The sequence below is a fragment of the Meleagris gallopavo genome, chromosome 6, assembly GCF_000146605.3.
Source record: "Meleagris gallopavo isolate NT-WF06-2002-E0010 breed Aviagen turkey brand Nicholas breeding stock chromosome 6, Turkey_5.1, whole genome shotgun sequence".
In the NCBI taxonomy this organism is placed as follows: domain Eukaryota; kingdom Metazoa; phylum Chordata; class Aves; order Galliformes; family Phasianidae; genus Meleagris; species Meleagris gallopavo.
The window spans coordinates 31,981,611-32,004,546 of record NC_015016.2 but is presented as its reverse complement, the minus strand read 5'-3'; positions in this window follow the sequence as shown (position 1 = coordinate 32,004,546).

Below are 22,936 nucleotides of genomic sequence, written 5' to 3'. Positions count from 1 at the left end.
CATATAATGAGGCAGGAGCACATATTTTTAAGTCCCCTAGACCAGTGCAGGGCTTATAATTAACCATTGCTGTATTTGTTGAGCAGGGTTTCACATGCTGAGCTAATTTAAAAAAAAAAAAGTTTAAGTCATAATCATTTGGAAAAACAGTTTCTTAGTACTTGTATCCCTCAGTCACAGAAGCAGCATATGTGTATACACCTACTTAGGGATACATAGATTTACAGACTTCTGTAGCAGCCCAGATTAAAGGCTCAACCCTGATGAACTCTGTGCCTGTATACCTTCAAATGACTACACAGAAATTGCCTTGTTTGCAGAGATCCGCCTACTGACTATGAACAAGTCAGTTGGCATTTACTTTGATCAACAGAAGCTATGTCTGGCTTTGGATTTCCCTAAACTTCAAGTGGAAAGGGAGATGCATGATATAAGGTGTTATATTTTTAGGATCCTTCCAATTTTTGTCCAGTGCCAGAGCTAGGCAGACATTTTGTCTGACTCTGGCATCTGTTTTTGTCCTGGCACTTAGGCTCAACACTTATCCTAACTTAAATACAAAAAGTTGTACTTAAGTATGAAACTTGAGATATTTCCCCTAAGTGTTTCAGAATAAAGTCTCTATATATTTCAATTAAGAATACACCAGAATATAATCAGAATACCTGAGGCACAGATAGACATGACTACTGAGGATCAAATTACAAAACTTCATTAAAATTCATAGGCAGAAGCATCCCAGCATCAGCCTGCCGTTTCTCTCATATTTACATTTAACAGTTTGACACGGAGACTGAATAAAGAGGTTTCATTCTGTAACTCATGAAAGGATTTATTCCATCCATAGTACACAACTGAGAGAACCCCCCATCCAAAATATAATTAAATAAAAATATTATTAAAAACAGAAAAAGTTGGAATAAAACTTGTAAAGTCCATTGAAGGGAAAAGAATTGTTATAGCCCCAAAGTGATTCAGCAGCATTTTTGAAAGTCATCTTTAAAAACCTTCTGAAGTCTTCTTAGCTTCTGAGCTAAACAGCCATCTAAGCAGGCCTCTGGAAGTTTTAATACCTAGCCAAAATCTTCTCTATTGCATCTGCAGCTGTCATGTCTATTTTTGCATGCCCTAACCCTGCTAAGATCTGTAGCTGTCTTTTATGAACATTAAAATTGCTTTAATGCTGCATTGCCCTAAGAAGATGTGCCTTTTTCAGGTAATCTCAGTCCATCAATCTGTCCAAAACTGGTACATCATCCCACAGTCAGTAGTTTATTTTCTGACAGTAATGGGCAATAAAATAATGCAATGAAGTATTTTCATATGAGAAGCCTAATTCAGCATAGGTTAATAAAGTCTGGGTGATTCATCATGGCACATTATTTATCCACAGTAACTTGCCAGGTAGATGTGTGAAATCTCAGAGGAGTCTGTTGAAATTTATGTTCTGAGTTCTCTATGGCTTTCTAATTTATATATTTAGCTACAAAGGACATTTTACTTTCCCCGTGGCAATTGAATAATAACTATCAGTTGTAAGAATTGCTTGATTTCTTGTTCAAAATGCATGAATGACTGCTAATTCTTAGAATGCAGAACTGAGGAGAACTCTTAAAGTGCTACTTTTTAAAGTGATATCAATTCTGTTGAAAGTGCTGAAATGGTTAAAAATACTTTGGGAATTAAAGAACATTTGGATACTGATCTAAAAATCCTATATATATAAATTAAAAAGCTATCTAGAACAATTTTGAAAATTACTTAAGTTGAACCTGTGTAGCTTATGTGGTAAGATAAGCCCCAATAGTCTGAAGACTGGCTAATGAAAATTTATGAGAAATGATCACAGAATGTTGTAAATGAAAATTTGTTAATTAACTGCATGAGAAGACAGCATCATAAAGCACTTCAAGGTGTTTTCCACAAACTTCATTACTGATAGCAAGGACTGAATGTAGGAAAAGTTATCTCCCCTCTCCTGTAATCAAAGAATCTCTAGTGCTGGCAACACAATGTGATGCCTGTCTGTGAGCAAAACGTTGTCTCCCTGGAAACCGCTGGAATGTGCCACTTCATCTCATCTCAGAATAAGAGATAAGAAACAAAAAGTGTGAAATCCTTTGCTGTGGAGGTTAGCATTTTACTAACAAACACCTGGGGTTTGATGTTTTGCAGTACATGAGACACATAACTTTTAATTGTTGCAAGACATTGAATGTCATTTACAATTGCACCTGACATGACAGAGGTCCTCCTTTGACTGTTCCTTTTCTGTCTCATGTAATCAAAACAAAATTTTAAATACCTCCTTTGCATAATTTCATAATTAACCCTCTCTTTGCTAAATATCACATTAACACTTTCCTGGAAGAAAACATTTATTCAACACCACCACTGGGACCTTATCTGAGTATTATGTACATGCCAGGCATAGATATGGGTATTCACATTAATAATTTTAGATAGGCATACATTCTAAGCCAAAGCTATAGGAAAGGGACATTGCTTCAGTAATGAACCATCCAGTGTGTATCACAAGTAAAACTTTTTTCTATTAGAGCTGCTCTGGATCCTCTGAACTGAAAAAGAATTAAGGCTTGGCAGGGAGCTTCTTGGTCTCCACAAGAAAAACCGTTCAGACTCAGATGAAATTTCTGATCACAATGAGAGAGAGAAAAGGGATGGGCGGTGAAGAGAGTAAGTGAGTTTGTGGTGGGGCAGTTGCAGTTTATGTGCTGGCTGATACCTACAGTTATACGACTCTTTCCCCATCACATGATCCAGATCTGTGCAAGGCAGTAGTGGAGGCTATATCTAAACTGTCCTTGGATTTCTTGAACAAGTCAACTTGCAATGAGAAGAAAGCAACAAGAACATCAAGCTCTTGGTTACCATGGGTTGATCATACTCATTTTCTCTCGGGACAGAAAGCAAGCTGCTTCAAAAGCCTTTGACGTCCTAGCGGTTTTGGGTGGGAAGGAAATTAACTTCTCCAAAAGCCTCATGAGATACAAAACACCTTTGTATGTAGCCCACCAGTTTGATTAGTTGGAAGCAATGTTTACTGACAAGAACATACTCTGCACATAGCCGACTCAGCATGAACACAGTTGCGCAGTGAATAAAATACAACAGTTTCCCTTTCCTAGAGTTTTTAGGTGAATGCTGAATAATGGAGGACTGCAGAAAGAGTGTTTGAACACCATATTTGAGAACTGGACTATATACTTGCATTCTCTCACATAATACTGAAGCAATGCTGGGTAAACCTGTTCGATTGCATTGATCACAACCACACACAAATGACAGCTTCTCTGTTCTTCATCTTTGTTCTTCATCAAGTCTTTGAGTTATGGTTTTGCTCCACAGAAGTGCTGTAGCAGTCAGAAAATAGTGAGATATAAAAAGTTACTCAAAATAAAAACAACAAATAATTGAATCTTAGAAATTCAACACTGAAAAGCCCTCCAGAATTGAAGTTTTCAATCATGAAGTATCTATGCTTTCGTATCTCTGTCTGTAGCACAAGAATATCAAAGCCACTTTTTGTAGCTTTTATGAAATTCAGCTGATTTATAGCTAAAAAGCACTCAACCTTTAAATAAATAAATGGCATTTTTCTTTAGGGGGAAATCTAAATGACCTGTCATATAATGGGCACGGGTCAAATATTAAGCAGTGAGGTTATTAACAGCAAATCCATATTTATTTAAAGATCACTTACAGTCTGATAGATTGGAACCATTTAAAACAAAACAAGGCAAAATGTGATAACGAAATTAAATAAATTGTTATCTGCACTACAATTCAGTTTTTAATAATGTGCTCACACAGTTGCAATGTTACAAAATTAATTAATGCTTAATATCATTATTTCAGTTTTCAAAAGGCAAGTTTGCAATTCCTTCTGCATGCAATTACATATATAATTGAGATAATATCCTCTTTCTAGTCTTGACAGGGAATGTATTCATAGCACAGCGCTAAGGATGAGGTTAGCTGTACAAAAGCAAGGAAGAAAGAAAAATGATGGAAAATGAAGAGAAAATAAAAAGCTTGACTAAAATGTTCTCTGAAAGAATAATATATTTGTTAGATTTTGTTGCCTAAATATATTAGCAGAAATTTTTACAGTACCAGTGGTCAGTAAAGACAGTGGGATTAGTATTCAGAATGAGTAGTCATCAGCAAAGAGAAACGAAAGCAAGTGAAATAGTAGGTCTTGATTCTGAAACAAGTGATATTATTTTAAATTCTTGCATAAAAGACTATGACCTGTCATTCCCAAACTTTTAAACTAAATATTCTCCTATGCATCCTCTTGCCCTCCACATATTTTTTAATTAGCCATATTTTTAGTTTTATTCAACCTTTTTGTTATCTTTGCAATGTAATCTGTAGTTCTGGAGCTTGCAAATACTCTCATTGTTGGGCTATGGAAAGAACAATGAAACATCTAATCTGACCAAAAACTGACTACTGACATTCTGAAATGCATATAGAGTCTTCATTATATTCCTAGAATAAATCAGCAATTAACTCTGACTTTTCTGAAAACAAAATCTATCAGGGCAGGATATATCCCTACTAAAATAATTAATTTTTTTAATTGGTCATATCATCATGGATAAAACTTTAATAAATAATAACTCTCTTAGCCAGCTATTTAAAAAGCTGCTGAGAAGAAAGTACAAGTAAGGATTTTATATACTAAGTAAACAAGCAACAGAGAAGCAAGTAGTTCATGACAAAAGCATGATCAGCACTCATAGGTTCTTTCTAGCCCTCTTAGCTGTCAATAGTTATATATAAAAACACAGATAAAAAATGCAAGCTTACTGGCAGAATGATATCATTTCTTGGATCTTAATTACTGTTTCTGCCTAGGAATAACTAAAACATCTGCAATTATTAACAAATTATAAGCAAATGTTTTCACTGACACTGTTTTAGAGAGGAGAAGAGAGGAAAGGAAGGGGGGGAAAGTACGGGGAAAGGGAAGGAAAGAAATACTGTCTTCTTTCCAAAAGCATCAGCCCAGTTGAAAGATTAGTAGGATGTCCTAAAAGAGCAAATGATTTTGAAATATTTATGGTTCTTCATGTCTTCAAATTCTAATGTTTCCTAATATAATATGAAATTAATCAGTTCTTAATTTTTTCTGTCTTCCAATCACATTGTTATCCTGTAAGATATTTATTTATTAAGATAAATATCTGTAAGATATTTATACAATTTCAGTTAGAAAGGTGATCCATTGACATTGGCAACAGAAGTCTGATTCTTCATTTCTTTCCTTCCTTTTTTCCATAGTCTAGGGTTACCGTCATGATTCACAAAAGCCATCCCCAGCTACTGCAACTGCCAGAAGAAGAAAGCCTGGCAACTACTGCATTCTTAGGATTTCTGTTCTCCATCACATCTCATCACAAACATCTACCTTGTCAGTCAGATTTTAGCAGTTAAGAAAGGAGTGGAATAGGTCTTTGTAGCTGTAATGCTGTATCAGTAGGACTCAGAAAGATGCAGAAAGGTTTGAACACAAACAGCTCTGCACAGTACCTTGCACTATGTAATGGATCTAATAATTGTAAAAAATTCAATCTCCCTGGACACTCATCCTGGTACTTGGGACTTAAAACATTGTTTTGGTTAAAACATTCACAATGTCTTCTCTATGTGCAACCTATGAATTTCTTGGATGAATCACTTTCATCCATTACCCTGCACTCCCTCAATGCTTACTTTGCAATAGCAGCATTCCTCCCACACAGATTTTCAGGACTGAACACTGATGCCAAAGATCTGATTACCAGCTTATGTCAAGATTTACCAAAACCACAATATTTTTACCCCACCTAAACTGTCAGATGGAAGTTGACAGAACTCAGCAAGAATATTAATGCTTACGAACTCTGGTGCTCTAACTTCTATATTTCACATAGCTTTTACTAATTCAGATTTTGCTTCTGGCTACATGGTTTGTTATTAAGTCTTTGTAACATTATAGGTCTGTCCCTGTGAATCAGACTTATATGCTAACAGAAACTTTAGTCTGCTTCTTGTTGATAACAATTTTGCTGTGATATGAAGAATTGCTGTGCATTCATGAGCTTAACCTGGAGCCTTTGACAGGTTGAAGAATATTCTGAGATTTGATTAGAAAGGGGAAATGAAAGATAGGAAAGTCAGTTTCGCCGCTGAGATAATTCTCCTTGTGCTCAGAAGTAATCTGTAAAGCAATAAGCTAAGAGAAGCATTGGTACAGGATGTTCTGACAAACAAACTACACTAGTTCATGTTTACTTCTTTTCTGATCCACATGGTACATATCCTCCATTTTTCAGACAACACCTATACATTGTGTAAAATGTCATCTCAGAAAAATATTTGATGCCAACTGAACTCCCTTCCTGCACTATTCTGTGAGGTATGAACAGAAAAGAGATAAATCAGTAGCAATGCTGAAAGAATGCTGTGGTTATCACAGTTTTCACAGCTCTTGCACAGGGCTTCAGAACATGAGTGAAAAAGGAGATAGTCCTCTAATGAAACAATTCTGCTTGGTTGTAAAAAGAGCAAACTACCATTTTTATCTCGTTGATAAAGACCACAATGAATTAATTTGAGCAAGAAATTTCACAGAAATCTTTTCTGTTTTGTCATACACAGAACCTGTCATCCAAACTGCCAACGAATACATTGCCATTTAGCTGATTCTCAAAGGTTTTATCAAGGATTGTGCCAGACTATTGTACATCTTTTAAACTCTACTTCATAATTTATACAGCTCTGATTATAGCATGCTCTGAACATCAAACACAAGCAAAACACAAAGAAACTGCCACTTATCAGGTTTGACTAGCCATAACACTGATAGGAAACTTATGATATTTAACAGTGAAAAGCAGAATACTTCAGTTGATCTGAATGCTAACAAGCAAAGTTTTTCCTACACCCTTCCTTTATCTATAGCAAAGGAATAAAAATATACTAAAAATAGTGGCTTACTAGGTAAATAAGCCACCTCAATTGGAAAGTTAGTATTGTAGATGCAGCTATGGAGAGGTGGCAAATAAGATTTACTCTTTCCCTTTCTTGTTAGTTATGTTGTTGCTTAACTAAGCCTTTTTGTTTTTTCATCCACAGCCAAATAGCATATTAGCTAATTTGAAGTTCAGAATTGTACCTTCAAAATCCAGTAAAGCATCCAGAAGTACAGCTTATCATCCTAATCTAGAAATGCATATTGGAAGGCATAATTTAAAATCCCTGAAAATCTCCAGATGAGGCAAGAATAAAGAAAAATGTTTCACCAATATCCAAGCTATGTTTTGAACAGGATAAGTCATGGTGACCCTCAAAATGATGACAGCCATAAATAGTTCTGCACTGTTTGCCAAAATAATACAACATCTACTCTTTTCAGTTCCTTCTACAGAGCTATTTAGTGCACAAAGGGTTGTGGAAACTCTTGGATGCTGTCCAATCCATCTAAAACGTCCACACTTCTTTTCAACACTGGCCCCCTCTCCCAAGGCACATATCCAACAGCTCTGAAGCACTAAGCATAGGCAGACACAGCTAAAAGAAATTCTTTCATCTCCTCATTTCAGTGCTAGTGCATTAGGGCTAACATTACTTGGTTACACATATATTGATTTTGATTTTCCATCACAAAAGATACCTTAGACAGAGTGACAGGGAAGCAAGAATCTCTTGATTTTCAATATGTCCTTAAGAAGTATTCTCTCATAGGATCAAAGAAAAAAAAAAATCAAACAAACAAAAAGCCTCAACTTCTCCATATTTGTGGTCCATGAGACTCCTCACTCTGTATTTATTCCCACCTTCCAACTTTTGAAAGTGGGACTTTTGAAAGATAGGGACTGAAAATGTAACTCTCAAAAATTCTTGGGATTATTTGAATAATCAGACTTAGTACAGATCTTTGCATTAATTTCATAAGAAATGAATTGAATGTCCAATTTCAAATCGGGGTCATTGTTGCATGTGTGATAGACAGAGATTGAGAATCCAGAGAATCAAGGACTGAGCTGGCAATACCCAAATCATATTACTCTAAGATCAATAAATTAATAACTAAATGTTTTAAAAAGAAAGATTAAACAATCCCTATTGAAGAATAACTCTTCTACATCCATCTTTTCCTTGCAGTCTGGTTCCACAATCCTACTTCACTGGCAGCCATTCAAAGAATACTCGCAACCAAGGGTTAATGCAGAGAAACATAATAACCCATAATAAAATATTCTGTTTCACAAATTCTGAATAACAGTTAAGACCCATAGCAGTTTACAATTCTTGATTCTCCAAACCAAGCCAATCAACCAAACATGGCAAATATGAGGTCAGCAGACTCATAGTTTGAACCTATTAGTCTCTTTCCTACCTCCTCCTTTCTTTTATTATTTACTTTTCTTTTTGGAGAGAACATTGAAAAAGCAGCACTGAAATGGACAGTTCAATGCTTTAATAGTGTTTATTACTTCCAGTTTACACAATGAGGTATTCATACCTAGTGACTTAATAATGCTGATAGCATCATTAATCTTGGCAAGAAGAAATGGCTAATCTATTTTAGCAGCAAGTTCATTAAAGTTTGAGCCTTTTTTTCTTTTTTTCTAGAAGAGGAAGAAAGCCTAGATAAGAGCCTTCCAGAGAGTGCTTGCAAACTATTCCTATAAGCAGGCTAATACGGTAATTCACAAGTAGGAAGGAAGAGAGCAATGGAAAATCATACATTCTTAAGAAAATATTATAGAACATAAATTAAAAAGGTTATTGCTCAGAAGATTGAAGAGTTTTAAATGAAACTGGCTGAGGCAGAATAAAATAGATATTTACAAAAAATGAGATTCTAGGAGGAGAGTTAATGATGAAGTGCTGTACTGGCAGGAGGCCAATATTGTCCAGATTAGTTTAGTTGAGTAGGAAGGATAATGTCAGCTGACATGCTGGCAGGAAGAAAGGCCTAGGAGATGGATAGCAACTTAAAGGCAGGCTGGTCCATCAGTCAGTGGAAAGCTTGTTGCAATGATCAGACTGATTATTCTATCCACTGGGATTTGGAGTACTTCAAAGTAATACAGAATCCACCTGTCAGGGAAACAGTTGGGAAAAAGGCAATCCCATCAATCAAAAAAGCATATGACTGGTGACAGACTAAACATATCACTAAGAGACATTGAAGGCTGTACTCTCATCAGTATAACTCTGAAGTGCAACTTCAGGGCAACCAGGGCAACTTTATTGATGTCTTCAGAATTGAATTCAGATTTATGAATTCAGAGTACAGCCATACTGGAATATCCTACCAACTGCACTGGGAAGGCTTTTGTAAAGAAAACACGTTGCTCTGCAAATAGAAATTGCAGTGAACTCTTGCCAGAATTTCATCCATGGCCTCAATGTTCAGCCAAGGTAAATGAGCACAATTCCATGATGCCAGCATAGACTTCAGGCCCTTACTATCTTCCATGGGACTGTGGCAGTATTTGCAGAACTGCAGTATCTACAAAGCAGATGTTGAAACAGCTTGCAAAACTACTAGAGTAAGTGTAATATAAATATTACTTGCTAATCTTCTAGACTGAAACTGAAAATCCAATCTTGCTGTGCATTACCATCCTAAGGGGTTTTTATTGCAGGAGGAGCCAGAGGGCTTAGACAGATGGGATCCTATGAGGCCACAGACTTTACAAATATACTAAAGCTGATCTTGCCTTGCCAAAGGGCTTTCAGGGAAAGAGAGATATTATGAAATGGATAGACAGTCCGGAATCTAGACTTGAGTAGGATTTGACTAAATATAACAAATCCAAATATGAGATAGAGGAATAGTTAGGGGTATGCTGCCTTTACAATAGTGACAAACTTTAGGGTGGATCGAGAGAGAGTGAAATGGTAAGCTGGGGGACTTTCTGGTTTTCAAATTAATTTGAGCACAAGAGGAAGAGCTGCAAGGTAGAATCAGCAGAAAGTTATCAACTCAGGAATTAAAACCTCAAAGTCCACATCTAAAGAGCATGAGGAAAAGGCAGTGGTCTCTGAGCCCATTCTCTCAAGGAATCTGAACAAAATAAAAGCAAAAAAAGCTGACACACTTAATCATTGTTCTACTTGACCAAAGTGTTGCAGAGTAACTAGTCACTTCCAATTTATAATATGATTCACATTTTATTTGATGTTGATAGCATTCTGTTTTATTTTTACTTCCTACTCAAATTCTATGAACACAGTTGAATGAACATCTTATTAGAGAGAGAATATGACAAACTTTTATGCAAATCAACTCTTTTCATGCGTTTAGTGGTGAACAAGTATGAAAATGGGCTGATTTGTTGTCTGTTTCAGTTCCTATTTTAAAAACTGAAATTAACAATTCCGTCTTTTACAAACTCATTTTGTTTTGATATCAAGTGTCAGGAGAATTTCAACATGCTAGTTTGTGATTTATTTTTTTTGTTTTTGTTTATCATCCTGTTTAAGGTCAAAAAGTCACCTCTGCTGTCTCACATAACTACAAGGATATTCACATTTGCAAAGTTTCTTTGAAGCTTAATTCTACTCAGTCATAACTTCACTGATGTCACTTTGACTTAGTAAACAACTACACCAAAGGCATATTTCAGAAAATAAATTCTTCCTAGTTCTTCCTTTTAACTTTCTTCTATTCAAAGGAAACAATATATATATTTTTTAATTGAAATATGTACATAAAATTAAAATCAGTCATGATGCACCCATTTGGAAGATAACGATCACATCTTCCCATAAATGTAAGTTAAAGATTTGGCCAATAAAATCAACTGATGAAATTTCTCCAACTATCTCTACATCCTGCATCCTATTCTAAACCTCAAACTATTTGCCCCCAAAAGTATGACTCCTACCAGACTTTCGGGAATATTGTAAAACTGATATGATTTTAAACACATCAAAACATTTCCTTAGGTGGCAATTATTGTTAAAGCACTGAGTATGAGAAAAGCTATGTACAACACAAGCCATCATACAGCCATCAACAAGTTTGAAACCTTTGGTTCAAGACAAGAAATTAGAAATGGAAGTCAGTGTCACAATCAACAAGCAACAACTGCCACACTTAGAGGCTGGAAAGGGTTAGTAGGAAATGCAGAAATCAATGTAACAGCAGCAAGAACAAATTTTGGAAGACTGTGAAACATACTAAAAGGGATGAGATGCTAGTAAGTGAAACCTTTTATTATTTTTTATAATGCTATGGAGGCACTAAAGGATAAATGGGCTTTTAAAACTACCTATGCAATCTATCTGGTGTACTGTATTTCCCAAGAAGGCAATCTGATAAAAACTCCAGAGGCAATTGGAGAATATGTAATTCTATCAAATAAGGATTTCTTTTTAAATCGTCCTAGCAATCATTATGCAGTAGAGGCAATGGATAAACTTAATGAATAGGTATTAGGTGCTTTGCTGAGATGCAATGTTAGATATCTTCAGTGTAAAGGATAGAACAACATAAATGAACAAGTCCAAAAATGTCCGATTAAGCTGATTCACTTTTCTCCATTTTTGAATGCATGCCCTTGAATAATTACAGCTATGTTCTGTTAGATTCTAAGAATCAGCAGTTTCAATGGATGTTATCAGTGATGGGTTTGTCCTTTACTGCGGTTGGAAAAGAATAATCTAAATCGAGAACCAGCAGACAAACCCTTCAAATCCTTAATAACCTCAAATTGGGCACCTGCATTTTCTGGGGCACCACCTGAATTTGTTCCCTGCTGAAATAATTTTGTTGTCAGTAAAGGAATTGATGTAATAGAAAAGTCCCAAGGGCTTTCTTAGATGCAACAAAAGCTCATTTCTGTTCCTGTAAGCTAATTAACTAACCTGTATGCATTATTCCTCTTTTAATCATCTCCAAACTTTAGTTTTTTTCAGGTGTCTACAAGTCACTTTCACTCAGACTTACAGTGACATTTTTCGAATGTAGAAATTGTACTTTCAATTGACAGAAAAAGTAAAGATCACACTTACGTTGCTGTCTGACTTTCATATCTATTCTGGAGGAAAAGTAGATTGAAGTTCTGGTGCACCTGTTTCATCCCAAAAGAGATTACCCTTGAGAAGTTTAATGGCAAGTGTTCATTTATGGGGAGGATATTTTTGTTTGTTTGTTTTTAATTGTTTTTCTTGCTTTTACCATCAAAGCATGACAATGAAAAATTTATCAGAAAGGTGTGTCATATTTGCACCTAAAAGAAGATTTTTTCCATATAACACTTTTTTGTTTTAAGGCAATTGGCATGGTAATTACATCAAAGGTGGAAAACTCTTGATGCAGCTTTACTTCTTCCCTGTTGCTACTTATTGTCTATTCATGTTTGATTATTTAATCAGCCAGACTTTCACTGATAAGCTGGTCGTGAAAGACTACTTCATTTTCCTGGGTTTCTAATTTTCTATCAACAAAAATGTTGTTTAACATCATGTAAAAAAATGAAGGTACCAGAAACAGGTGAAAGCTGGGAACTGCCATGAGGAGTGGCTGGCTGTTCACTTTTAACAAGTCTCCGATCATTTTTACTCCTTGTTATAAGCGTCAGAAACAATCAAGAGGCCCAATCCATTTCCCTCTGTAGTTCATCTTTGCTTTCCTATACAATGGATAGGACAATCTTTAATCTATTCTGCCTTTTGCTTGCACAGGAAAAGAAATTAAGGCCCAATGCTGTTTTTGTATGTGACCACAGGGATGGCACAAGGAGGTAAGATTTATATTTACTGAAGATCCAACCAGCTGTTCAGATTAGTCTAGAACAAAGGGAAGCTGAAGTGACTTGCTCAAGGTCAAATTAAAGATAGCACTGAACAGAAAATTCCAACCCTTGCTCTCTTTCCATTAGAGCACTTCTCTCCTAGACACTCATATTTGGATTTAGCTAGAAGTAGAGTCACACACTGGAAGAATATAGCAGTAGCAAATTTAGTGTAGCACAGAAGTTGCACGGGGCTCTTTCAGCTCTCTCCAACAAGAAAAGATAGAATATGATTCAGATCCATCATTCATGATGATCATAATCAGCCTTGAGATGTGGCAATGTGCTAGAGGATGCCTTACTCCCACAGATGGATATCTTGAGAAAAAAAGCAAATGATTATTTCTGACAAGGACCTGATCAACTGAAGGGGAATAACTTGAAATGACTCTTAAAATATGCATTTTTTCTTTCTTTTTTTTTCTCCTTCTTTCCTTCTTTCTTTCTCTGTCTCACTCTTTCTTTCTCTTCCTTCTTTCCTTCTTTCTCACTCTCATGCCAGTTCAACAAGCATTTAAACTAAATATTTAAGAATAACTGATTTGGTAGTTTATAATTATAACTGAGATAAAGAGGATTAAAAGTGCAATGATTCATTGGCATTCAACCTGGATTTAAAACATCTAGAATATTTTTAAGTGTTATCAGTAAGTATAAATTGTTACTTATTAAGCTATGGAGCAAGACAAGGTAAAGTGTAGTTAGGTATTAAAAGTTAGCATATAAAGTAAAGGATAAATACGTCTTTACATTTTGTCAGTTTACTTGACTTCACTGTACCACTTCATCACATGCATGATCTTTTCATTGACTGCTACAGAGCAAAGCATTATCCAGGTGTTTCAAGGAATAGAGATGTACTAAAAAACGTAACAATATTAATGTTAAAATAAAGTTATGGCAAAGTTCAAACCTGCAATTTGAACAAGAAAAAATAATTAATGAAAAAACTTCCAAGGAACACCGAATTGTCTAATGTTATCAACAATGAAAACAGAATTGAAGTTAATTTTAAAAGAAATTTAATAATGCCAAGTTAGAAAAATGCAACTAAAACAATGCTTTTTTTTTTAATATCGTTTTGTTCTTTCACTAGGGAAGGTCACATGGGAAAAGACAGTTTAATTAATGTGAAATCACAAATAGTAAAAAGTAATAAGCACACAGTAATCATAATCATATTCATATTGCATGGTTTTACTGTGGAACAATTCTAATTGTTCCTTCCTACACACGATTATTTTAGAAATCAAGATGCTCATTAATGTAACATCAATAAATATTCTTATATTTCATACATTTTCCAAATATTTATGCTCTGCAATCGTTAGGCTAATTTCATTGAAGAACACTGCATTTACACTAGGAAAAGGATCAGAAATTAAAAGAATCATGTGTCTATGGGGCTTAATCAGGATGCCCTGCAAGGAGACTCTCTCCAAAGAGATGTAAGAAAACAAAGTAGAGCCATCAAACATAGAATCAATGAACACAACAGGAAAAAGGACAACATAAAGAACACATAAGAAACTATTAAATGAATGACTATGCAATTCACTTGACAGTGCAATTCACTTAGTTTTTCTCAGCCTCCAATTCACTTGGAAGGCAAAGAAAAACAAAGTAAACAGAAGATTTCTGCAGTCAACCTGCCAGCATGCAGAGTTTTGTGGTAGTACTATCCTGTGAGATAAAGTCTGATTTCTGTTTTACCAGTAAGCATCCTACAGTTCAGAATAGTGAGGAGAATATGTGTCTGAATATTGTGTAAGAATGAGAAATAATGAAACAGCTTGTAGAAATATCCAAACCAGTATCACAAACAGAAATCTCAACACAAAATGACATCCCTACCCTATGGGACTCTACAAATTAGAGAAACTCTATCTGTCTAGTATCATAAGGGTTTTTAAAGTAAAGTTTAAACAGAAAATAATACTACAGGTTCAATTTCAATAAGTACATGAATGGGATGAAGACTGTTGCATTTAGTTTGCAACAATCCGAAATGAACTTTCTTTATGAAATGAACAATCTGCAACAATCCTGAAATGAACTTTCTTTATTTAGCCATGTATAATCTAAAACTCATGCAACTCAGTCTGCTTTAAGAATGCAAACACACACAAAAGAATTTTACTCATTATTTTAGCAACCTTCTATCTGTTCAACCAACATGTGGCAGCTTCTTGTTGATACCTTAGCTCTTCCTAAAATGGATAAGGAATTATATACAATCAAGTTCCACGATCTTGTAAAGGCAGTGACAGTATCCATCTGATGGTGTTTGTGGGTGGGGTTAGGACAAAATGTAATATATTAGTGGGCTATGATATTAGAGGGCTATGATAGCCTTCCAGTCACATGAACAAGACTGAAAGACTAACTAATGTAAAATTCATTCTCTCATTCAAAAATGAGTCCATCTCATTTTTCACTGCATTCAGTTTACGCAGAACATGCCCATATAGCATTATAAATTATGTCCACAAACACTTTTGCCAGTGTTAGCAAAAAACTAAGTTTGAATTTTTGCTTATCCTTTAGCAGAAATATCTTCACATACAGAGATTGCCTGGTTCAGATGACAACTAGGTTCACTGTTGGTTCCTTGCATGGGATCAAACTCAACACGTGCAACATACTTGTCCTTGACTTCAGCCTGACTGTTTTAAAAGCCTGTTAACAAGATGTTCATCAAGTACGTTACATATGTAGATATAAATATACAGTGTATAAGTATATAAGGTAATGGCTTGTATTAAAATATACAATTAAATATTCCAGGATTCATGGAGATTGAGGTGGAAATCCCCAACTGATCTGAATTCATAAAGCTGAATTAATATTGTTCAAAAGCCATTTTAGTATTTATTTCATCAACATTGTAAGATTACACCACACGAATGAGTTAACTGTTTAAAGTCAAAGAGTTAATATATGTAGGTCACTCTGAAAGTAATGCCTGTTATTTCCATGGAAACTACAACAGATACAAAGAGCACAATAACACTATGTGAGAAAGCAAGTTCTCAACTACAAAAACACTATTTTTCAACATAGTCACCACCACCATTAGCCATGCATTTCTGCCACTGATGAACAAGATCGTGCATGATGCTTTCATAAAAATCTGCACCAAGGGAGGTGATCCACTGTCACTGTCACCGCTGAAATGCACCACTCACTGACTCACTGTGCTCACATCCACTCAAAAAATGTTTGGACTCCATAAATGTTCAGCAAGTGTCAATATATAGGTGCAATTTTTTCTGCATAGAGGAATTCAGTTCCACAGCTTTGCTTCAAGCAGACTGCCTCTCTGCTTCTCAGTAACAAAATGTAATGGAATATTGGCAGGAAGGTTCAAACTCCACTGCCATACCACCAACATTTTTGTCCGTTGTCATGGGTCAACGTAGTATAATAGGAGGCATTACTTTCAGAGCAGTGGTCATAAACATGCATTCTAATTTTATAATTTCCTTTCTACTTTTTAATCAGATATAAAAGCATGATATATTTACAAAAATAAGGCGCGATTTTGAGTATTTCAGTTTTGAAGATGTTCCAGAGATATTGTTTTTAAAGACCTAATCCAATTTACTGCACCTAGTAAAACAAAGCACACTAGTTCATTCTAATAGCTCTGGTACAGTATGCTTTTTTAGATTTGTTTTGACATTTATTTAAACTAGAGGATATGTGTGGAATTACCAATCACTTTTTGCCTAGCTCATTTTTCAAAAGGTTATTTAAGAGTGGTGAATTGTCAAAGGGAGTGAAAGGAAGAAATTACTGAGAAAGAAAAGCAAATAAGAGAAGTGCATAGAGTTTTAAGTTCCTTTCCATTACTGAACAAAATCTTACATTTGATATTCATCTGAAGTTATCACTGTTAAAGTTAGCCATGACATCAATTATTTGCAACTGATTAAAATGAAATCATCACATTTTAAATATATTAAGTATCACAGTGATTAGTCTTTTTTTGTCTTTTTTTTTTTTTTTCCCATTTCTGAGATTGAAATAAGGAGTCATCTCAACTTTGGCAACAGGATTGACACTTAATGCAAAAACAAAAAAAAAACATTGCCACTTAGCAAGAAATGTTCATCTATGGGCATGACATACATTTCTCACAAATCAAAAACATTAATTAAAATAGTGTAAACTTCACTGTGGTAGAACAAATTCAGAGAGGAGAATATTGATTTGGGAACTAAGTTGTTCTAGAGTAGTTAAAAGACCTTTCTTAATATCTAAATCTGATCTCTAAGTAAGACTGAGCAGAAGCACTGGTTTTAGATCATAATGCCAAGTGGACTGTATACAGCAAGACTTAAAGTCTACAGAACTGCACATAAATTGGAAGGAAGGATAATTCTTTCTGCTATGCTCCATTCACCAGTCAAACCATTACAGGAAAGCAGACTATGAAGTGGAGTATTAAGGAACAAATACAATTTTCAAATGAAGTAAACGTACAAGACAGAAAAAGCAGTGATGGGTGAAATGTTAACCTTAACTCTGCTCTTTTGTCTTAAGCTACTCTTCTTCCATAAACGTATTAGCCAAAATGAAGAGGTACCCTAGTGAATGGAACAGACAAGTCAATAGAGGCTTTTTTTGCTGGAGAAGCATTGATAAAAAGTGGCAGTCTACTTTTTGCAAGCATTGCTAAAGAATGATGTTGTATAAGACTTCATTTTAGCTTCTGGCTACAGAAATATCGTGCCGTTTTTTACTCAGATTTGAATTACAGAACAGTTACAATTATGCTAAAAACCCACAGTCTGAAATTTGATTTGATGTTAGACCCTTGTAAAATCCACAGAAGGAATAATGGGTTAAGAAAATCAGTACAGTGATTAAATAAATAAATAAATAAATAAATAAATAAATAAATAAAAAAATGTGGCAGATCGAATTGTAAACTTCTATTGATATTGTATGTCTACGAAATATAGCAAGAAATCTATATCAATTATTTCACTTTTTTTTTTTTTGCCATTTTTTACTTTATCAAATATTCAAATTTTATTCAGAACAAAGGATTACAGAGTTCCATCTCACCATCTCTGCCTCTTCAGCAAGTCACTGAGTTCTTCTATTTACCTCAGTTTTTCCAGGAAAATTCTACTTATATTCTTTATATACCAAAATACATAGATGTTCCCACATAGTGCCAGAAACAGAAAAGTTAGCATGGAAAGGAAAGCCAGAAGTGGAAGTCAGGGTTATTTTAATGACATAACACTGCTGACTATACATTCATATATGTGTCTACTATAAATGCAGGTAGAGAAATGACAATTAAAATGAAAACTGTCCCCCAAAAACTTCGTATTACTAAATTTAGACAGCCATCAGTCTCATGAGAATATGCTTATTGAAAATGCAATTAATCAAATCTATCATAAAAGAGTATGAAGAACTGAGGAAGTAGGTGACCCTGTCTCTGAACTAAAGTATTGATACAAAGCCACCTACTTTTATGAAAGAGAACTTCACAATGTATTACTGTTCTCTTAATTAACGGATGTGTAATATATATGGGGGAGTGATAGTATAAGCTACAGATGAGAGGGAGCAACTACTTCCTGCATTTTTCATAGAGGCACATAACATCTCATTCTTATTATTATCCATGATCAAAACAAACTGGGGAATGAAAGAATTGAGCACAGTCCTGCCAAAAAGAACTTAAGAGTACTGGTGGATGGCAAGCAGGACATCAGCCAGCAATGTGCTCTCACAGGCAAGAAAGCCAACCATATCCTAGGCTGCATCAAAATAGTCCTCTGCACTGGTGAGACCTCAGCTCCAGAATACTGCATCCAAATGTGGAGTTCTCAATACAGAAGAGACACAGATCTCCTGGAGCACATCCAGAGGAGGGCCACAAAAATGATCCAAGGGATGGAAACCTCTCCTACAAGGACAGGCTGAGAGAGCTGGGATAGTTCAGACTGGAGAAATGAAGGCTCTCACATGACCTGATAGCGGCCTTTCAGTATCTAAAGGGGAGCAATGAGAAACAAGGAGACAGACTTTTTAGCTCAGTCTGCTGGATAGGACAAGGGGAAATAGTTACAAACTAAAAGAGAAAATACTGAGACCGGATATAAGAAAAAAGTTTTTTACAGTGAGGACGGTGAGGCACAGAAACAGGTTGCTCAGAGAGGAAGTGGAAGCCTGGTCTGTGGAGGCATTCAAGTTTAGGATGGACAAGGCTCTGAGCAACTTGATCTAGCTGTAGATATCACTGTTGATTGCAAAGTATTTGGACTAGAAGACCTTTAATGATCCCTTCCAACTCAAATAATTCTATGATTCTATTAGATCACTTGTGGGGAGAGAAAGAGGCTTAGTTCCATACCAAAAAAAAAAATTACTCAGAAGTTTTTTTAAATCTTTTACGTTAAATCTGATTAATAATTGTTGTTATTGCTACTGTTAGATGGAAATATGAGAATGAGGTAATTTCAAAATTCTAGCTTAAGCCTGTTTTATCTGAAGCATGTTTGAGAGACATGCAGACTGGCTACAAGACAAGTGGAGAGCACAGTCAATATGACTCAGTACCTCTTGACGATTTCTAATTTATTTCACACAGCATGGGAAGCACTCCTAGATCCTTGATAAATTCCCCTTGATAGAGGAAATCATCCTTACTGATGCCAGGAGGATTTCTGTGAGACACATCCTGGTTGGCAGCATCTGAAAGTGAGGTTGGCAGAGGAACTCTTCACAATAAGAATTTATGCGGTTTTGAAAATAGTTGTAAAATCACTTAAATACTGTGGGAAATTTACAAAGATTTCTGTTTTTTGCATCACTCTCACTGACAGTAGATGAATGGGGAGAGGTATTGAATTGGGAAATTTACACTTTGGGTTTACAGTTAAGTTACATCTGTGAGTTAAGCATTTATTACATCTTTACCTCATACTGTGAAATCAGTATAATAGTGTTCCGTAAGTATTTATATGTGTTTTTGAAACAAAGAAATAATGGTAGAAATAATTATACACCAAAAAAACACACATTTTTCTCCTTAACAGTAATCTTTGGTATACAGCAATGCTTTCCATCTTGGCTCAATATTTTTCCTTATACTAAGCATCATACCAGACTCAGCCCTTTTTTTCTTTCCGGATATCAGAGCAAAGAAGAGTGTCTCTGACATAGGTTCAGTACTACCAGGCACTGAACTGGTTTCAACTAAAATATCTACCGTCAATTCTAGTGAAGATATTTGTTGCCCTTCACTGCATACCCATACAAACAAACAATTTCCAAATTATTTGGAGATTTTTTTTCTATTTATTTTTAATTTAAGGAGCCCATCATATACAATAAGGATTAAACTTATTGTATGTATTTTCAAAGATCTAATCCCAAGAGGTTTAACTTCTGGGAAGACATTATTTAAAAGGAGTATTGCCATGATTGCTGCAATGGATTCCCAGCCTTCTTTTAGTCAACTGTTGTCAGAAAAGAAATATGGAAAAAGATGATATGGCAAATCATAACAATACTCACTGAATAGAAATTTTCCTACTGATAGTCAATTCTTGCTTGAAAAGTTTTAATAGCTTCAAATGACATACTCCACAGTAGCAGCAGAATGGGAATTCTGAACAACTTCAGAGCTTCATTGCTCTGTGACTATCTTAGATTTGTTTGTTTAAAATTGCCACTATGAGACAACATTATGCCAGCTTAAAGGGAGACAGGCTTTTAAAGGGAGAGATATCAAGAGAGATATTACTTGTGAAAGATTATGTAAGTATGCTTTTGAACTCATGAGAAAATAAAATGAAAGTTTTTTTTTTCAATTAAAATACGATCTCATCTAAAAATGTTTTTCTTTTTGTTATATGTCCTAAAATAGCTTAATTTATTTGACGTTTACATTATAAGGAGGTGAGCCAAGAGCCTAGGCTTTGCCACCCTCATCTTGAAGGATTTGGGGAAAGTTAAATCATCTCCTTGAGTATTAATTCTTTCACATAACAAAAGGGAGAGAGAATAACATCACTATCTTACTCTCAGAAAGGCATTGAGATGCTAATGGTTTAATTAATGTTTTTTTTTAATTGTAGTGAGAGACTTGAAATAAAAGTGCCACATGTAAATTATCACTATTGTTAGAGATAAAATGAAGCTCTGTAAGACAAAAGCTACACAAAGCACTGTCCGAATAACAGAAGTGAAACTTCAGGTGCTATACTAAATTGTTTAGAAATGTCATTAAAAGATGATGGTAGAGAAAAATGGAGTACAACTAAAAAGGCCCACTCATATATTCTGGAACAACTTCATGTTCATAACATGAAAAGTACAGAAATGGAAATGAATGAACTAAAATTGATATGCTATGAACTAGCAAACAAATTGATGAAAAGATGGCCTGCTCTACTAATTCTAGGTTACTCCTTTCAGTCCAAAGTTTTGCATGCTTGGTAGGCTAAAGGAACTTATCACTGAGAATGCCACTGTCTTCCAGGACCAAGATCATTCTTTATAATTCTTTATTCTTTATAAAGAGATAATCTGACTAGACTTAAAAAATAAGGAATACACATTTTGCCTCAATTGAATAAGTCATTCTTATTGAACCAGCTACAATGGTAGGTTTTACTGCACTTTCCTTTTACTTGCCTTTTTTTTTTTTTAACAGACTGTTAATGTGAAATTTTACTTAATGCTTTGTAAGAGTGCATGAATTACACTGCCCTACTTTTCATACCTCCACATGAAAACTTAAAGTGAGTTGAATTCCGTATATATGCAATAGCGAATCTTATTTCATATTTTGCAATGACATAGGCAAATTAACACCTATAATTCACATATTTCAACCAAGTTTAATAGAAGGCAGTAGACTCTAGCGAACCAAACATGCATACATTTCTATGCAGTGTGTTTATACACTGAAGCCTAGGTAAAGGTAAGAGCTAATCCTTATAGATCTCAGCATTGCAGAAGACATCCGTAAGTGTCACTGGACCCGGCCCATACTTGTACAGTACTTCAAAGCACAGCTGCCATAGCCAAGTTTGTTTACTCAGCATCACACTGAACTCCATCTGGAGGAGATTTAGAGCTCTTCAAATAATTGGAGAAGCCATAAGGACTGAGGCATGCTTCCCCAAACAGCATGTTGACAGTGGAGAACAAAGTGAGATATTTTCTACCTTCCCCATTACTCTGATGAGAAAGGATTTGACCCACTCAATTTATTTCTGTCCTGCTAGACAGCTGAGACTGTCAGTGACAAATCCTATTTGAGGAATGTGGTTTCTAAAATATGATGCAGCTTATAATTATTAATCATAAAATATCAAACCCATAGTTTAATATGGCTGTATAATACTACCTTCCTACCACCTGTAAGGTCAGAAGATGACCAAGTTTATAACCACCAGGTTATTTTGAGCAATAAATTGAGTGCTTACGGAGTTGTGATGCGTTGATCAAGGTAGTGGCAGTTGTTCCCCACTGGCACAGTTCAAATGGTCCCCATGCTACCTAGGTGCTTACTGTCACAGGACAGAGACTGAAAAAGCAAAATTTCAGGTTTCGGAAAAGCTTGCATTAGACAAACAAAGTATTCCGAATTTCAAACTCAGGTTTGCATTTATCACAGAATAGTTCTACTAGAAATGGCTGAGACGGAGTAAAAATATTTCTTGGAAAAAAGGAGCAATGTCAAGACAGATACATTTCCAACAGATGGGTGAAAAGCCCTTAGTATATTATATGATTTTAATTATACTTCCTTTAGAGTAAAAACAGCATAGTGTTTAAGATTGCATATACATGATTAATTGTATAGAAACACAACCTAATTTTTGTTTGGCTGTTAATTTTAAGTCAGTTCATTACCATTCCTATATGTGCAGTTGACATAAACTTTAGAGTTCTGCATGACAATTATTATTTGATTGGAACATGCACTTTTGAATTTTTCCTTCCACAAATATTAACAAATGTACAGCATGAAGAAAGTAACATAATAGTAGACCATTTCTTAAGACTCCTAAAGCTTTCTCAGACTAGATATTTAAATCACGTGCACCTTTCTGTGAATGTTCAAT